Genomic DNA, 18793 nt, shown 5'->3' on the forward strand with positions numbered 1-18793 from the left:
GGCTGAAGGGACTGTTCTCTGCTGTTTGTCTCGATGATTCTGCTTTTCCATAATGTAATATAGTGGATATAATTTATATTGCATGGCATACTTTGTTTCTTGATCCAGAAATCAATCACTGAAGGTGATGAGTGGCTAAGTACGTGTGCAGCATACATTGGTAGTTTGAAATATGGTTCTCTGTACCTTTGATATATTTACATTTATTAGCTGTTCATACCAATAACAGCAGTTGATATGTAATGTAAGTTTGACTTGCTGCTTTAATTTCTGTATTTGGTGCTTGTTAAATTGTATGTGAGTTTCCATCATAAGATGTGCTGGCTTCAACTTAAGCATTTGCATTTGTTCTTGTGACCTGGTGTTATAAAATCCATCGGTGAAGAAAGCTTTAGGATCTTCATAATTGTCCTTATTCTTCCTTTCTCAAAGCTCAGGCTGTTTTCCTTGTAGATATTCCAATGCCCATATTATTCATCTTCAAGAATATGCTGCTCTGTAGGCCATCAGAAATGAATACAATCCACTTCCAAAATCTATTAGCCATTCATAGAAAATGTACCCTAAGTTGAAAATTAATGCTGAGATATTTTGCAATGAGAAGAGAATGCATTGCAAAATTTAAGGTTCTTGGGCATTTTTTTTCTTTTGTGGCAACAAACACGGTGCTTCTGTGCAAAAGGGAACAAAAGGCTCAGGAGCTATTATTCTGTGGGGAAAATGCATAGTACATTGAGTGTGTTAGTGGAATTGAATGGCCATGGAATTGCAGGGTTGTACAGCAAATAAATAGATCTTTGGACCACTGCTTCCTTGTTGACTATCACACTTACCCATCCTAATCCCAGTTGCTTGCATACAAAAAAAATCCATAGCCTTCTATATCCTGAGTTTTGTCTCTGTTATTTGGTAGGCTTCTTAAATAACTTAGAGATTCAAGATTCAAATAACAAAAGAGACTTTACTTACTGATGCCTTCCACCATCTCAGGAAACTGTTCACACCCACACATGCATACATATACACCCCACAGTGGTGCACTACAGTTACTACAGTGAGAAGGGTGTATTCTAATGCAGTTACAAAATAATTCACATTTTCATGACCATATAAAATCTCTCCTTCTCAAGATAAAGAAAAATCAAGTGTTCTTTATCACTTTATTTCCAGTGCAACATAAATAACTGAACTTGTACACTAATTTATTTACCCAACTTTTTAAATAGTTCTTATTGATATCGCACTGGTGGCAGTATGTTCCTTTGTGATCCTGTGGATTTGGCTGTGACCATTGGGCTCTGTGTTGCTGGTTCATGTGTAGGTGATGTAGTTTGTTGTGCTTCACCTGACAACTGCTGTGTTGATGTTTAGTGGTATTAGTGGTTGTGGTCTCTTCACTTGATACTGATGCTGCATGCTTTGCTGGTATTAAAGCTTTCTGCTTAATCACATCTTGTGTTGGCCGGATGTGAATTCTGTTCCTCAGTTGATTTCCAGAGTTTGTCTTGACTATATATGATCTTGGTGTCTCAGCTTCTCTGATGAACTTTACTTGGGTCCATGTTGTCAACATCAGTTCTTCATTATGCACATGCTGCCCTCTGAAGAGCTCTGGCAATGTTTTGCATGTTTGTTATAATGCTGGTGTCCTCCTTGCATGTTAGCCAGTCATTGTCGACTTTCTGGAGGGTGTATTTTTCTTGGCAGAGTTTTGTATCTCCTGCCATTTAGAAGTTCTGCTGGGGACTTCATGTCAGCCCTTAAAGATGTTACTCGTCATGATAAAAGAGCGAGGTATGGGTCTTCTTTTGTTTTGCGACACTTAACTAGTGTGCATTTCACAGTTTGCACTTGTCTTTCAATCAACCTTTGGGGTAGTATAGAGATGCTGAAGTGATTTATTAAAAAAAACCAGACTCTGCAGCCAGCTTTCTGAATTCTTGTGACGTGAACTGTGTTCCATTGTCACATATTACTTATTCGGGTATTCCATGTTCAGCAAGGAGCGCTCTCATTTCTGAGGTGATAGTCGACACTCTGGTCTTTCACCCTTTTGACGAGTGTAAACTTAGCATAGTAACAGCTATTAAATACCACTCGATTCTCGGTGAACACATCTGCTCCCACTGTGTGCCATAGTGGCAGGTACTTCCGTGGAAATCATTTCCTCTTGTTATTGCTTTTGGATATCTTCTTCATCTGGATCTCATAATTGACTCCTGGCAGCTACCCAGACCTAGAATTGCTGGCCCTCCTGCATCTACCATGTAGACTGTACAGAGATTGTTTTTTGCCTTATGGCAGCCATTGATCTTAGTTCTCCCTAGATGCTTGATCACGGGTCCACCTTGGGTTGTTAACGTGACATTTTCTTTTTCCAATGCACCGTCTTTTGGATACTTTTATTATGTTTTCTGGGAACATCTGGCAGTAGAATCTGAGTGGAAGGACATTGCTTTGTGATCCAGTATCCAGCTTCGCCTTTAGGTTAAATATTGGAGGCTTGTTGTAAATTGTCCTCTGTATTTGCATCCTTTTGTGCAACTCGTTCCTTCTTTCATCTCACGCGACATCTCGTGAAGGTGTATGGATTCTATGTCCAGTATCTGGGTGTCAGAATCCTCATTGTTGTTTCCTTTTATGTGGTGTATCTTGTCTTTTTGCTTTACTGGCATTATTGTTTTCTTGCACATCTTTGCCTAGTAGTTTGCTTTACCACAGGCGCCACATTCAGAACTGTTTGCAGGGCATATGTTTCTGTCATCGAAGGGGTGTTGTCTGCCACACTTCCTGGAGGTCTTGGGGGGGTTGATTGTGTTTTTTATAGCATCAACCCTTTCTTCTCTTTGCTGTGGGTGAGTCTGCATAGACAGGGATTTCATTTGCTTCCTTGTGGCTTCAAAGGCTCTGGCTATGACTAAAAGAGACTTTTGCGCTTTGGGATGGGTGCTCCCCCATATTATTTGATCAACTAATCTTTCCTCTATATCCTTAAATCTGCATTTTGCAGCAACAAATTTTATCAACCGTTTCATCAGTCTCTTGCATTAAGCATTGAAATTCATAGCATTTAATTCTATGATTAGACCTGGGTTCAAGGTGAGAAGCAAACTTTAAATTCTGTATAATCCGCATTACTCATTGGCATCACTTCACTTTTATTTGCGTTGATTTTGTACTCCGATATTTCTCCATATTCCTTCAATTTCTAATGTAGTTCTTTTATTGATATTTCTGGTTCTGTTAAGTATACTATGATGTCATCTGCAAATAAACTGATTTTATGCTCCTTCTCCTTTATTTTTATCCCTTTTATTTTCTGTTCTTATCAGTTCTGCCAATGGTTCTACTGCTAAAGGGAACAGTGAGGGAGATAGTGGACATCCCTGCCTCATTGACATACTTAATTTAAATTGGTTCAATAGATATCCATTTACTGTTACCTTTACCATTGGTTCATTATATAATGCTTTAATCCAATTAATATATTTTTCTGGTAGCTTGAACCTCTGTTATACTTTGAATAAATAATTCCATTATACCCTGTTGAAGGCTTTTTCTGCGTCTAAAGCTACAGCCACTGTTTGCTTCTTATTTCCTTGAACTACATGAATTAGATTAATAAATTTACAGACTTTATCCGCTGTTCGTCTTTTCTTAATAAATCCAGTTTGATCTTGTTTTACTATTTTTGGTACACAGTCGGCCAATCTGTTTGGTGATAATTTTACTATTATCTTATAATCTGAGTTAAGTAGAGATATTGGTCTATATGATGCTGGTGTTAATGGATCCTTCCCCGTCTTTGGTATTACTGTAATTATTGCTGTCTTACATGAATCTGGCAAGTTTTGTGTTTCTTCTATCTGATTCATTACTTCCAGGAGAGGAGGAATTAATAACTCTTTAAATGTTTTATTGAATTCTATTGGGAATCCATCCTCTCCAGGCATTTTATTGTTCGGCAGCTTTTTTAATATATCATGTACTTCCTCTATTTCAAATGGTTTTATCAGTTTGTTTTGTTCATCTTCTTGCAATTTTGGCAGTTCAATTTTAGCTAAAAACTCTTCTATTTTATCATCTTTCCCCTCATTCTCAGTTTGGTATAATTGTTTATAAAATTCCTTAAAGTTCTCATTAATCTCCATTGGATTATATATAATTTGTTCTTTTTCCTTGATGCCAATACAGTTCTTTTAGCTTGTTCTGTTTTAAGTTGCCAGGCTAATATTTTGTGTGTGTTTTTTTCCTCCTAGTTCATAATACTTTTGCTTTATTTTCAAATGTTTCATATTTTATTTTTTTGTCCACCAATTCTCTTTTTGTAATTGGTTGCTAGTTCCTTTTCTGTACTTACTATCTCCCTTTCCAACTGTTCTATTCCCGATTGTAGTCCTTTTTCATCTTAGTTACATAACTTATTATCTGCCCTCTAATGAAGGCTTTCATTGCATCCCATAATATAAATTTGTCTTTCACTGATTCCGTGTTTATTTCAAAGTACATTTTAGTTTGGCATTCAATAAACTCTTTAAATTCCTATCTTTTAAGTAGCATGGATTTTAACCTCCATCAATACATTTTTGGTGGGATGTCCTCTAGTACTTTTGCTAATAATAGGAGTGAATGATCAGATAGCAATCTAGCTTTATATTCAGTTTTTCTAACTCTCCCTTGAATAAAGAATCACCATTTAAATGGCAAACCCATGCAATCCGATACCTAGCTATTAGGTTAGATAATAATTTAAGCCACTTGTACAAATTACATGATCAGCCACTAATAAAGAAATTGCAGGAAGACTTAGAACATTGGAAAGAATTACCACTAACGTTTATTGGGAGGGTAAATTGCATTAAAATGAATGTCTTCCCAAGGATACAATATTGATTTCAATCGTTACCAATTCCCTTAACAAAGAAATTCTTTATTGAACTAAAGAGAATAATAAGGAAATTTTTATTTGAAGGGGGGAAACCAAGGATAGCTTTAGATAAATTAACAGAGAGGTACGATCAAGGTGGTTTCCTGTTACCAAACTTTAAAAATTATTATAGAGCAGCACAATTAAGGTATTTATCAGATTTTTATCAATAAGAGAAATACCAGATTGGACTAAGATAGAGCTAGATAAAATAGGGGAGAAGGTACCGGAACATATACTTTATAAGTGGGATGAAAAGCTGGTACGATATAAAAGCTCATCAGTATTGCATCATTTACTCAAAATATGGAAGAAGGTTCACTTAGAAAGGAAAAAAAAAACAAATTACCAAATACCAAAATTATTATTGACGCAAAATCAGCTAATCCCTTTTACATTAGATAACTTTTCCTTTAGAGAATGGGAGAGAAAAGGAATTAAAAGAATAGAAATTTATTTTTTAGGAAATAATTTATTAACATTTGAACAAATGAAGTACAAATATAGAATAACTCATGGTACAATGTTTGCATACCATCAACTGAAAGCCGACTTGAAGGATAAATTGGGAAACAGACTGAGATTACCAGAAGGAAGCAGCTTTGAATATGTGAATAAAGAAACAACGATAATAAAAAGATTTATAACAAACATGTACATCAAGCTGGAAGAGAGGGAAATGATGAAATAAGCTATAAACTCAAACAAAAGTGGGAAAAAGATTTAAACATAAAGATAAAAAATGAAACATGGGAAACGTTATGTTCTGGAACTATGAATAATATAATAAACACAAGGTTACACATGATACAGTATAATTGGTTACACAGGTTATATATCACGCCCCAAAAGTTAAAAAAAAAAATGGGATGCGACATTATCAGATAGATATTTTCGCTGTAAGAAAGAAATGGGAACAACAGTACATGCAATTTGGGAATGTGAGAAAGTGAAAAAGTTTTGGGATTATCAAAATCAGGTATTAAATAAAATCACAAAACAACAACATACCAAAAAATCCAGAGATCTTCCTTCTATGTAATGTAAGAACTAAAGAATTAGGCCTCAAACTGGATGAAGCACAAAAAAGATTTATTATGATAGGCTTAGCTGTCGCAAAAAAATATATAATGTCAACTTGGAAATCAGAAGAGAGCCTGAGAGTACAGCAATGGTACATGGAAATAAATAAATGTATTCCATTGGAAAAAAATAACATATAATTTAAAAAATAAAGTCACATTATTTGAACAAATTTGGGAGCTGTACATGGAACACAACAGACAGAGCTTGCCTTAGAATTCCACCCTCTAAAATGATAAGAAGGCAAAATGACTTGATCCAGTGTGTAAAAGTAGATGACACATTTTTCTTGTTTATTTTCATTGTGTGATGACATTGTTTAATGGTTTTATTTAATATATATGTTGAATGTTTAATGGTTTTGGAGGGGGGTGGGAAGGGGGGAGGGAAGGTAGGGGGAAAAAAGGGGAGAAAATGCCACTGTGTATATTTAAGAGGGAAATGTTTGTATGTATTTTGGTTGATATGGTTCACAGTGTGAAAAATGAAAAAATAAAAAGGTGAAAAGCAAACTTTGCAAATATCTACTCTCGACCATTTTTCCCCACCTCTGTAAGATCTCAGCCATTAAATAAGTCAAGGCCTTGTTCCCCTATCCAGAGTATATAACTGACCTTCTCCTCTGCTGTTGGATTTTTAAAATAGCTTTTTATTAATGCTAAATAGCACTTCTGCTGATACTTTTGAAATGATTCAACTATGTCTTCAGCCTGCCTGTCCATCACTGCTCCAGCCATTTTTTTTCAGTAATGTTTTTTTCTTCCATTCATATTTCAGTGACTTACAATCAATTGTATGGCTTTATTCTTGTTCTCTTATACTGTTGCCACCATGTTATGCCTCTGTGTTACTTGGGAGGCTTCTTAAATAACTTAGAGATACAAGATTCAAATTAAAAAAAAAGAGACTTTACTTACTGATGCCTTCCACCATCTCAGGAAACTGTTCACACCCACACATATTCGTATACCTCTGCCCCCAAGGTGGTGCACTACAGTGAGAAGGGTGTATCCTTGTGTGCTTACAAAATAGTTCAGGTAATCCTGACTATGTAACACCCTGCTTTTTCAAATGCATGTTTTCCTGTCTCTTAACTGTTGTTAATTGTTCCTGCTCCAATATCTCATTTGACAGCTCATTCCAAAAATTTACCCCATTAGGTTCCCTTTATTTCTCCTCTTTCTCACTTATACCTATGTCCTCTAGATCACCACCTCTCATGTACATGTCTCACAATTTCATAAACCTTGATCACATCTGCTTTTCTGCTTCCTTCTCTCCAGGGAAACCATACCTAGCCTATTCAATCTCTCCGAATAACTCAAAACCTTCAGTCCTGACATCACTCTTGGGAATCTTTTCTGCTCCTTCTCTAATTTAATCGCATCTTTCTTGCAGCACAGTGACCAGATCTGTACAAAATACTCCAAATGCAGCTTAACCAATATTTTGTACAACTATAAAATAATTATCTCAAATATTAATTGCCTTTGGTCTTTCTGTTCAGGGATACTTGCCAGGGCCCTGCAATTCAGGGTGCTTGTCTATTGTCTTGCGCTTTACTTCACAAAATGCACACTTTGCACTTGTCAGAGTTAAATTCCCTCTGCCATTCCCTTGACCAGTGTCCCAGTTGTTTTATGTGCTGTTGTAACCATAGACAAACTTCTCCATTATACCGCCTATGTCGGTGTCACCTATATATGTATGAATCATGCCACCTACTTTCTCATCCAAATCATTATTGTATTTGATAAACAACAGAGGACACATCTCCAATTTGCATACTGCTTGTCACAAGCCAGCTATCTGAAAAGTCATCTTCCCACTAAGCCCATTATGGATCTGGTTTGCTAACTCACCTTGGACCCCATGTGCTCTAACGTTCCAGAATGACCTTGCACATCGAATCTTGTCAAAGGGATTGCTAAAGCCCATGCAGACAGCACCCACTACGATGCCGTCATCAATCCTCTTGATCACCTCTTCAAAGAAAATCTCATGTTCATAAGACATGATGATCCCTGCTCACCATCACTATTCAGTTCTTGCTTTTCCAAATGCAAATAAATCCAATAAATGCAATAAATAAATGCCTTCCAATTACTTTCGGACAATTTACAGTATGTAAGGCTCACAATTTTATACTTCCTAGGACTATAATTGCAGCCTTTTTGTGTTTTTTTTTAAAGGCATAACCTAAGTTATCCTTTTGGTTGCTCACCTTTGGCTGACAAGAATACAAACATCTCTGATGAAGCAACATCAACGTTCTCTCTTGCTTTCCATAGTATTCTTGGATATACCCTAGTGAGGCCTCAGGTATTTATGCACTTTTTAATGTTTAAAGATCTCCAACACCAATTTTGTAATGTTGTTATATTTCATGATCTCCATTCCATGGAATCATCCCTCCTCTCCATCCTGACCCACCTGGAGAATGATGCTGTATATGCCATAGAGGGCAAACACAGATCACGTTTGAGAGAGAGAGAGAGAGTGTATGTAAATATTTTGCAATAATTTGCTTGGTTATAATATATTGTTTATCAATCTCTCAGGCTGTGAGAAAACACTATTTCTCAGATTTGCAGTCCTAATTTTGATGCACGTAGGCCAAATATTACTGTGGAAAAGATCCTTAATAATTCTTTGAACCCTATTTAAGAAACGCTCCTGGTTAATATTGGCAATACACTGTTGAAATTCTTTGGCATTTTCCTTTATCCTTGTCAGTCAAGAAATCTCATGACCCTATTTTACCCTCTTAATTTCATTGTTCAATGTAGGCCTGCATCCCTTGTATTCAAGAGATTTACATGAACCTAGTTGCCTAAAATGAACATATGCCTTCTTTTTTATTGACTGGATCCATTCGAATCACTTGTCAGCCAAGTTTTAGTAATCTGGCCAGTTTTGCCTTTCATTCCAACAAGTAAATGCTGTCCTTGAACTCCAAAATAATTTCTTTAAAAAAAAACCTCCAATTTGCAAGATGTCATTGACCTGCTAACAGCCTTACCAGGACATGGAGTGTAGCCCTTTCAGTTGGGTCATCTGCCTATTGTTTTAAAAATAAAATCTGGTAACATTTGATAAATTCTGTGCTATCTTATCCCTTGGAACTAAAGCAATCTCAATCAATGGAAAGGAAGTTAAAATCACCCATTACTACAGTCCTGTTATTCCTCCAACCAATTGTGATTTGCCTGGATATTTGAGGGGGAAACTGCTTCACTCAGAGTGAATGTGGTGAATGTGGGCCTTATCTTAAGATTTAAGAATAAATTGGATAGATGCATGGATGGGAGAGGTTTAGAGGGTTATGGAATGGAAGCAAGTCATTGGGACAAGCTGAACAATGGTCAGCACAGGCTAGAGAAGCTGAATGGACTGTTTTCTATGACGTAATATTCTATGGTTCCAAGTACAGAATAAAGTGAAACTTGACAGCTTCACAAGAAAGGGAAGCCATAAACTTTGAGCAGAATCCATGTTTCCATAATAGTCATCACTTTGCAATCTTATCCATTCTCCAAATTCGTACATCTCACCTATGAAGTTTTGTGCATTAAAATAAATGCAGTTTTAGCCTATCATACCTTCCACCCACCATTTCCTGCCCATGCACTTGCTTTTCTAATCTCTATATTTTCTTCAGCTGTTAGACAACAACTTTGTGTCCCTTGATGACAAAAAGAACTCGAAGAGACCCTTGTACATTATCATTATAGTTGCTGTTTCTGGAGCATTTTCTGCATTTTTCTTCAATTAAGTTTCTAGATATCTGTTTATTCACAGTCCAAAGAATATTTTGTCACAGAAGTATGAAGCTGATGGGAATTAACCCCCCCACAAACCCCCTCCCCCTACCCCCCACGAATCTTATTGGAATGTAAGATTTCTCTCTGCCCTAATTTCCCTTTCACTTAAGATCCCAGCAAGACAACAGCATCCATTGGCAGGAATCAAAGTTTGAGTTTAGGCTTCTGTTAAGGCAGAGGGTGTGCAAATATCAGATAAGTGGTGAATCTTTTGACACTTTTATATTTCAAATACAGCAAAGGGAACTGAGGCCAAAAGTTTAAAAGCAGCACAGACTTGGCAGTTGTTTATGTTGAGACTGGTAATTAGAACTGTATTTTTTTTTAACTCTAGTTTTCTTCAACAAAATGATGTTAAAATTCTATATTGTAGAGGCATTTGGAGGGGAATAAAGTACAAAGAATGATCGATGTTCTTTGATTAAGGGAGTTAACTCAGGAATAATTTACGAATAATTCATGGTGTTGCAGCTCAGACCAATGGAATACTTCTGTGGGAAATCAGGGACATTTTCCAGTTTCCCTGGCAACCACAAATACGCAGGAAGTTCATCTGCAGCCACTGGCGAACAGCTTTGCAGGGGTGGAGCTGCAAATGAATTCATTGTTGGCATCTGCAATATTGAGATGTGTATGGATAACACAGGCAAGAAAGCAGTAGATGAAGGCCAGACAGAGTGCAGGAAGGCGGGTGGAGCAGTAATCATCTGGAAACCATTCCCCCCTGTGAAAGATGTAGTACTTTTGGATATTGTTGAAGAGAATGGTTTATCAGTAAAATGCAGCAAACACCTAGATGGTGGCACCACAGGTAATTCTTCTGCATACAAGAGGAGGAATGAAGAGTGCTTGTGCTGTGGTCATAGAGGAATCCACTGTAAGGCAAGCAGTATAGTATGTCTGCAACTGCAAACCGCTCCCTGCTACCTGAGTGATTTCACAAGCCGCTTTCAGGTGCATTCTCTGCCAAGAATGCCCCTGCAGAAGCGGATGCAGAGCTTTGGAATTGTCGTTCAGGTGGAAGCCCTGAAAGCACTGTGCTGTCCAGCTGAAAGGGACAGCTGCACAGGAGGCACCTCAGAGCACACTCCAGCTCCTGTCCACTTTAGCTGTACTCCCACCCACTGAAGTGCGACGAAGAAGAAGCAGAAGGAACACCGGATTATGATGGACCCGGAGCAGGCAAGAGAAATACTGATGATGGTTTCATCCTTTCTCAGTGTTCAGATCCTGGAATACCCTGCCTGCACACTGTTTCCAAATTCGCACTAAGCGTCTTGGGCTGACAACGTCATCAGCCCGTCCCTTAGCAGCCACTTTCAGGCAGCTGCATTCAGGTGCCTAGGAGGATTTCAGTGCTCCAGCGATTATCCCTCTCGGAGGAGGGTTAGAAAGTGCGCCTCAGAGGCACCTCCTACTAGTTGAGGTGGGTACCCCGAAAGCCACATAGGGGTAGAATATGTAGCTTTACATTGGGGTATTCTGGCCATCTGAAAGAGCCCACAGAGTGGCTGCCGAGGATCCTCAATCTGGTGAATGAACTGATATTGTGCTTTGTACACATTGATACCAATGGTGGAGGGAAAAGAATGGGAGAAGGTTCTGCAAGATGTAGATAAATTAAAAAGCAAGATTTCAAAGGTAGTAATCTCAAGTATTTCTTTCACTGCCATGAGCAAGTGAGCCTATGGACAATAGAAAATACCTGATGAGTGCTATGCAGGAGCATGTGCAAAGGAAAAAGATGTTTAAAGAAAAAAATTATGAAAGAAGGATACCAGGTCTACTGAAGTGGAATCTAAACCAAAAAAGCTTAGAAATATCAGGCAGCATAAAGTGTTATGGAGTAGAAACTCCTGGAATCTATCTTGGATGGGTTTTCAGGTCAATAGGCAAATGGACCAACAAGGTTGCTTAAAAATAGGAATTAATTAGCAATATTTTATGAGGTCCCTTAGGGAGAAGCAAACAAAATAAGACTTTATTAAGATGGATGGTGACAGAGGAATTTGAAACTGAATTCTGGCATCTACAGGGATTGGCAGATGCTGCATAAATGAATTTTATGGTTTTTTGAGATTGCGTGTTGCATGAGTGGAAAACCAATGGCGAGGTGTGCTAATTTTAAACTTGCAAATTTTTTTTAACCTATTTATTTTCTGCAAATTTTTTTTGCTATTTGCTTGAATTCCAGGTAATAAGGATTTTTACTGGAAAAGGGAAACTGAATGATTATATCAAATGAATCACCAAATCATGGAAATGTACAACACAGAAACATATCCATTTGACCAACCTTGTCCACACTTAATCTGATGCTTTACAATGCCAACTGATTTCCCTTTATTAGGTCCATAATCTCTCCATCATCAACTTGTGTGGCAACTTGTCGTAATTAAGTTCCATCTTCCACTATTCCACTCAGTTTTCCAGTTGCTTTATACCCCACTGCATCTTGATCCACTTTGTGTTATCTGTAACCTTATCAAAGATACCCTAATCGTTTTATGTTTATTAGAAAGTTCCCAGCACCAATTGTGGTACAACAGAGGCTATAAGACTTTGGAGTAGAATTAGGTCATGCCTTCCTCTTCATTCTCCCCATAACCTTCGATGCCCTTACTAATCAAGAATCTGTCAATCTCTGCTTAAAATCTACCCAGTGAAATTGTTTCCACAGTTATATGTGGAAACAGATTCACCACCATCTGAATGAACAAATTTCTAGCCTCTCCGATCTACTGCATCCAGTGCTCCTGTTGTGATCTCCTCTGCATCGGAGTGACTGGACCAAGACTGGGAGATTGATCAGCTCAGCACCTTGCTCTGTCTGCTGCAATAGTAGAAATCTCCCAGTGACCTCCCATTTCAATTCCTTACCCCATTCCTATTGCCAACATGTCTGTCAATTGTCTCATGAACTGCCAGACTGAGACACCTGAAAATTGGAGGAACAATACCTCCAATTTGCCCCAGCACTCTTCAACCAAATTGGTTTCCGTTATCTCTCCACCCTGTCTCACCCCTTCCCTATTTCTCCTTTCTTCCAGCTCTCTCTTTGTCTCCTTTCCTCCAGCTCTGCCTTCACAGACCCACTCACCTCCTCTGATCAATTCTCACCTTTCCTCTCCTATCCAATTATCACCTTTTGTCTGTTAGCCTGTGCTTCCCCACATTCCTCGACCCACAACCCCCTGTCTCTCCTCCCTTCTCTCCCAACCTTTATCGTCAGGCACCTACCTGCATTTTGATCATATCTTGAAGAAGGACTCAGGACTGAAACTTTGATTATAAAATATATTATTGAAGGCTTGGTTGGCGTACCAGTTAGCACAATGCTGTTACAGAGCCAGCAATTGGGGCCATCGTTTGAATCACACACTGTCTGAAAGTAGTTTGTACTTTCTCCTCATGTCTGCATGGGGAAACCTAAGGAAACCAGAACCTTTTCTCCCACCATTTGAAACGTACCAGGAGTGTAGGTTAATTAGGTGTCCATTGGGTGGCATGGACTTGTGGCCTGTTCATAGGCATATCTAAGGTATGGCAGCTAGAATACATGCCCTAGGCACCACTTGTAAGGGGGGGGGCACCTCTTTCCTTGCCTTTCCCACCCAATGTTTGAGTGCCTAGCTGAACAATGAATCTCCATCTCAAGGGTGTAGTGCTACCAGGACTCACTTGAGCACCCGGAATGCCACTCCAGGCCGGCTTCTCATGGAGTCGCTCCAGCCCCTCATTCAATGTGGGATCAATGGGCAAAATGGCTGTCTTCCTTGCCCATAATCCCCCACGCAGCTGGAACTGTTGTGCCAGCTCCAGGGAAATGCAAAGCATTACCAGCTGCATGGGGGATTATGGGTAAGGAAGATGGTCATTTTGCCCATTGACCCCACATTGAGCGAGGTGCTGGAGCAGCTTCAAAGCAGCCCAAAGAGATGTGGGCCCAGTGACACTACCATTGTGCAAACCAGACCACCAAGGGGGCACTGTTGATCCTCTGAACAATCGTAGGTAAGACTTTATTTTGCCCTGAATTGGTAGCAACGTTTATATTTGATTCCTGGAAGGTGTAAGTGCATGGAGCAGGAAGAAAACACAAGGCCAGACTTGCCTAATGTTTATCTTCACTGGGAGACCCCTTGTGTGGCTTGCAGTGAACTCTTGAAAAACAAAGGGAGAGTTGGAGTTTTCATTGAAGTAAGCAGGGAATTGCAGAAATGAGAATTCAAGACTTCATCCCAACCCCCCAGGAGCATGTTCTGTTCCCCATTCCTGGCAATTATTCCAGGATGAAAAAAGAAGTTCAGGGACAGCCTGCCCTTCTTGGCTCTGCAGTCATGCTGGTTCGGCCTGGCCTTGGGTGCAGAAAGGGCTGCATTAGGGGCAGCATTCAGTCACAGCCAGTGCTAACAGCAATGGATTTGCTGTTCTTCAGACAGCCCGCTCTTGTGCCTGGCTCTGGAGTGGCTGCACGTCAATATACTGTATATTCAAAACACTGGTTTCTCAAACAAAGCAAATGAGACTAACAACATGGTCGGCTCAGAGGGGAGGGAGGGAGGGAGAGAGTGAGAGAGACTGCTTCTGCCCATTTAAAAAACCTTTTGCCTGTCACACTTCTAACTCTGTTACAATGAACTCGGCTGTGAGGAACAAGAATTCATGATTTCTGAAAAAGTATCCAATGCACATGTCGCCGATCTTCAAAACTAGGCCAATTGTGTGTTTAAAAACTGCCCAACTGACAACTTTGTGTGATTTATATAAAAAAAAATTAAAATGGTGGAGGGGACACGGGGGGCTATTTCAGTGCTTGCTGTAGGTGGTATTTTACCTAGATACGCCACTGGGTCTGTTACAATGCTGAATGCTAAATTTATTTTTTTTTTTAATACATCTTTACCTTTTATGGATGCTGCAAGATCTGCTGAGTTCCTCCAGCATTTTGGTTTTACTAATTTCATCATTTAACTCATTTACATACAGTATGAAAAGCAACAAACCCAAAACCATGCCTTGTGGAACACCACTAATCGCCAACTGCCAGCCAGAAAGGTCCCCTTTATTCCTAAACTTTGCCTTCTACCCAATCAGTTAATCTTTTACTAATTATAATACAGCTCCCGTAATACCATATATCTTGTTAAGCGGCTTCATGTGAGGCATCTTGTCAAAAGCTTTTTTAAAAATACACTGCTTTTTTTCTCTGACCTGCCATTACTTCCTTAAAGAACCCCAACCAATTTATCAGACAACATCTCCCACAAAGTAACTAACCATGCTGACTTTGATCTATTTTTCCATGTGGTTTCACGTACTCCAAAGTCTCATCCTTAATAATGGACTCTAGATCAACAACGACAGTTAGGCAAACAAGCCTATAATTCCAAAAATTTTTCCAATGTTCAGATGTATTGTCAGAGTACAACTTTGTGATTCTTTTTCCTGTTGGCCAGGCAGGATTTTGACTCATCAGTAATGCATAAAACTGTACTCCAGAAAAGATACACATACAAATTAGAGAAAAGTAAACAAAAAAATCTAAACAATCTGACTGTAGAAATATAGAAAAAAAAATCCGTAATAAATAATGTGCAAAATAAGAGTCCTTAAATGAGTTTCTGATTGAGTTTGTTGTTGAGGAGTCTGATGGTGGAGGGCGAGCAGCTTTTCCTGAACCTGGTGGTGTGAGTCATGTGGCACTTCTACCTCTTTCCTAATGGCAGCAGAGAGAACAGATCATGCCATGGAGGATGTGGATCCTTGCTGATTGCTGCTGCTCTCTGACGGCAGCATTCCCTGTAGGTTTTCTAGATGGTGCAGGAGTTTTGCCTTTGATGTACTGGGCTGTGTCCATTCCCTTTTTGGAGGTGCTTGCACTCGGAGGTATTAGAGCCCTCATGCTAGGCAGCTGGTCAGTCACACGTTGTTGTCAACAGTTTTCAATATCATTCTGAACCTTTTCAAAATCCTGAGGAAATACAGGTGTTGATGTGCTTTCTTCACAATGGCATTAATATGATGGGTTCAGGATAGGTCCTCTGCAACAGTGAATCTCAGGAATTTAAACATGTTCACCCTCTCCCCCTCTGATCCTCCAGTGATCACTAGATCAAATGCTTCTGTTTTCCCTTCCTAAAGTCCACAGCTCCTTTCGTTTTGATGATATTGAGTATGATGTTATTGTTAGTACACCATTCTGCCAAGTTTTTAATTGCCCTGCTGTATGCTGACTCTTTCTCCCTCTTTATACATCCTACGACCATGATATAATCAGCAAATTTGTGCATGGTATTATTGTTATACCAAGCCACACTCTCATATGTGTAAAGTGAATAGAGCAGGAACTTAATAATGCAGCCCTGTGTTACTCCGGTACTGATATTGTAGGGGTTTTTGCAGCTTTCACAATGTTGATTACCAGCACCATTTGTTTCCCTGTCTTTTGTGCCTCTCCTTTTTTTTTCCGAGTGGAGTGACATCTGCAATTTTCCAGTCTTCTGAAACCGTTCCTGACTTGAGTGCTTCCTGAAAGATCACTGCTAATGTGCTCACAATCTCTTTAACTCCCTCTTTCAAAACCCTGAAGTGTCAACCATTCAATCCAGGTGACCTGTCCAGGCCTGTCCCAAAAAAACCCTGCCAATGATCACCTGCATAAGAAAGGCCTATTGTTCTTTCTCGAGACCACATTTTGGTGTTGAATCACCCCGTGGTGGTCCTTCTGCCTGCATGTAGACAGCTTAAAAAGAGAATCGCCAGAGATCAGAATGGCCAGAAGGTTGATAGGGGGACATTGAAGAGTAATGACAGGACTGCCACAAGTCAATGAACTGGGTGTTGTTCAAGAATTCAGCTGAGGATCTGAATGTTTGCACTAGGGTCGTTACAGACTTTATCAAACAACTGTTGATGAGTGTGTCCTCAAATTGTTCAGGGTTTTCCTTAACCAGAAGCCCTGGATGAACAATAAAATCCAGAGCCTGCTGAGAGCCAGATCTAAGTCTAGAGATCCAGAACACTACACATGGAGCAAGTGCAAGTACAATCTCCTGGGAAAAGTCGAGATTCCAGACAAGAATGGAAACAACAAAGCATACCCGACATTTGTGCCAGGGCTTAAATGACACAACCTGCTATAAAACTAAATTCACTGTAATGGGAGACACCAAAGCTTCACTCCCAGATGAGCTCAGTGCCTTCTACGCCCAACTTCACCACCAGAACAAGAAAGAGTCACTGCACACCCCCACATCCCAAGGAATGCATCTGGTTTGGATGGGATGGTGTACCTGGCTGAGTACTGAAAACATGAGCTGACCAACTGGCAAATACCTTCATGATATCTTCAACTTTTCATTCCGACAGGCTATGCTACCCATCTGTTTCGTTCATACCAGTGTGCCCAAGAAGAATGAAAATGACCACTGGCGCTTGCATCTATGGTGATGAAATGTTTTAAGAGGTTTGAAGTGAAGCAAATCCATTATGTCTAAGTGGCAACATGGATCCATTCCTATTTTCCTACCACAGCATCATTTCTACGGCAGATGCCAACTCATTGGCTCTACACAATGCCCTAGAACACCTGGAGAGCAAAGATGTATATATCAGGATGTTCTTTATTGACTAGAGTTCAGCATTTAACACTATCATCTCCTCAAAACTGATCAGCAAACTCCAAGCCCTAGGCCTCAATACTCTACTTTGTGATTGGATCCTGGATTACATCACCTGAGAGCGGATTGGCCAGAACGTCTCCACATTGTCCATCGGCACTGGGCCTCTACAGGGCTGTGTACTTAGACCCCTGCTCTTGCCACTTTACACATACTGTGTGACTCAGTACAAAAATGTCATCTATAAACTTGCTGATGATGCCACAATAGGGAATAAAAAGGGATGATGAGGCAGAATATAAAAGGATGATTGATAACTTGGCTGAATGGGGTATTGCTAAAAATAACCTCTCACTCAATGTCACCAAAATCAAGGAGGTGATTGTAGACGTTAGGAAGGGAAAACCTGAGTTCAAGTTCATGTTTGTTTATCATCCAATTGCACAAGTATAACCTGAAAGAACCGCATTCTCTAGTTCCCTGTGCAAAAAACACGCAACCAGACAAACCCTAAAAACAGACAAGCTATACATATGCAGGATGTGTGTACATTTATAAAATGAATAAATATTGTTTTACAAATAGTAGCATCTTAGATGGTTAGTGTGAGCAGTTGATTTAGTCATTCTCCATTCTCACTGCCCTTGAGAAGAATCTGTTTTTCAACCTGGAGGTATGCAATCTAGTGATCTTTGGGAGATTGGCTGTGGAGAGTGTGAGCAAATTTAAATTTCCGAAATCACCATCTCAGAACCTTTCCTAGACCCAACATTGTCACAACAACGTGAAGAAAGCACATCAGCTCCTCTACTTTCTCAGGGAGTTTGTGGAGTTTGAAATGACATTAGAACCTTTGGCAAATTTCTGCAGATGTGTGTAATGGAAAGTGTGCTGTCCGGCCTGCCTGATATGGGGGCACCAATACCTCTGAGCAGAAAGTGGACACAGCCCTGTACATCACAGGCAAAACTCTCCCCACCAATAGGTAAAAATCTACATGGATTGCTGTCATCAAAGTTTCAAGGATCCACACGACCTAGTGCACTCCGTCCCTGCTACTGCATGAGGAAAGAGGTAATGGTGGCACAGGACTCACAGAACCAGGTTCAGAAACAGTTGTGATCCCTCCGCCATTGAACTCTTAAACAACAGATTCATTCAGAGACCTATTTAAGGACTTTTACTTTGCACATGATTTATTATTGGATATTTATATTTTTCTGTATTTTCATAATTTGTTTACATTTCTCTCTTGAATACAATTCTATTTCTTGAGCACAGTTTACGCTATAGATAAGTAGAAATTCTGCCTCGCCCGCAGGAAAAAATAATCTTCG

General features: G+C 39.5%; 1 long non-coding RNA gene across 1 annotated transcript in view; it reads left to right on the forward strand.

Annotated features, from left to right (window-relative positions):
• The window catches only part of LOC138756172 (uncharacterized), a 110333-nt gene that overhangs the window by 53530 nt on the left and 38010 nt on the right, over positions 1–18793 (forward strand). The window contains exon 2 of the long non-coding RNA XR_011352825.1: positions 8203–8332. This is a non-coding gene — a long non-coding RNA (uncharacterized lncRNA). The remainder of the gene's footprint in view (positions 1–8202; positions 8333–18793) is intronic.

This window comes from Narcine bancroftii, chromosome 3, assembly GCF_036971445.1.
Source record: "Narcine bancroftii isolate sNarBan1 chromosome 3, sNarBan1.hap1, whole genome shotgun sequence".
Classification (NCBI taxonomy): Eukaryota; Metazoa; Chordata; class Chondrichthyes; order Torpediniformes; family Narcinidae; genus Narcine; species Narcine bancroftii.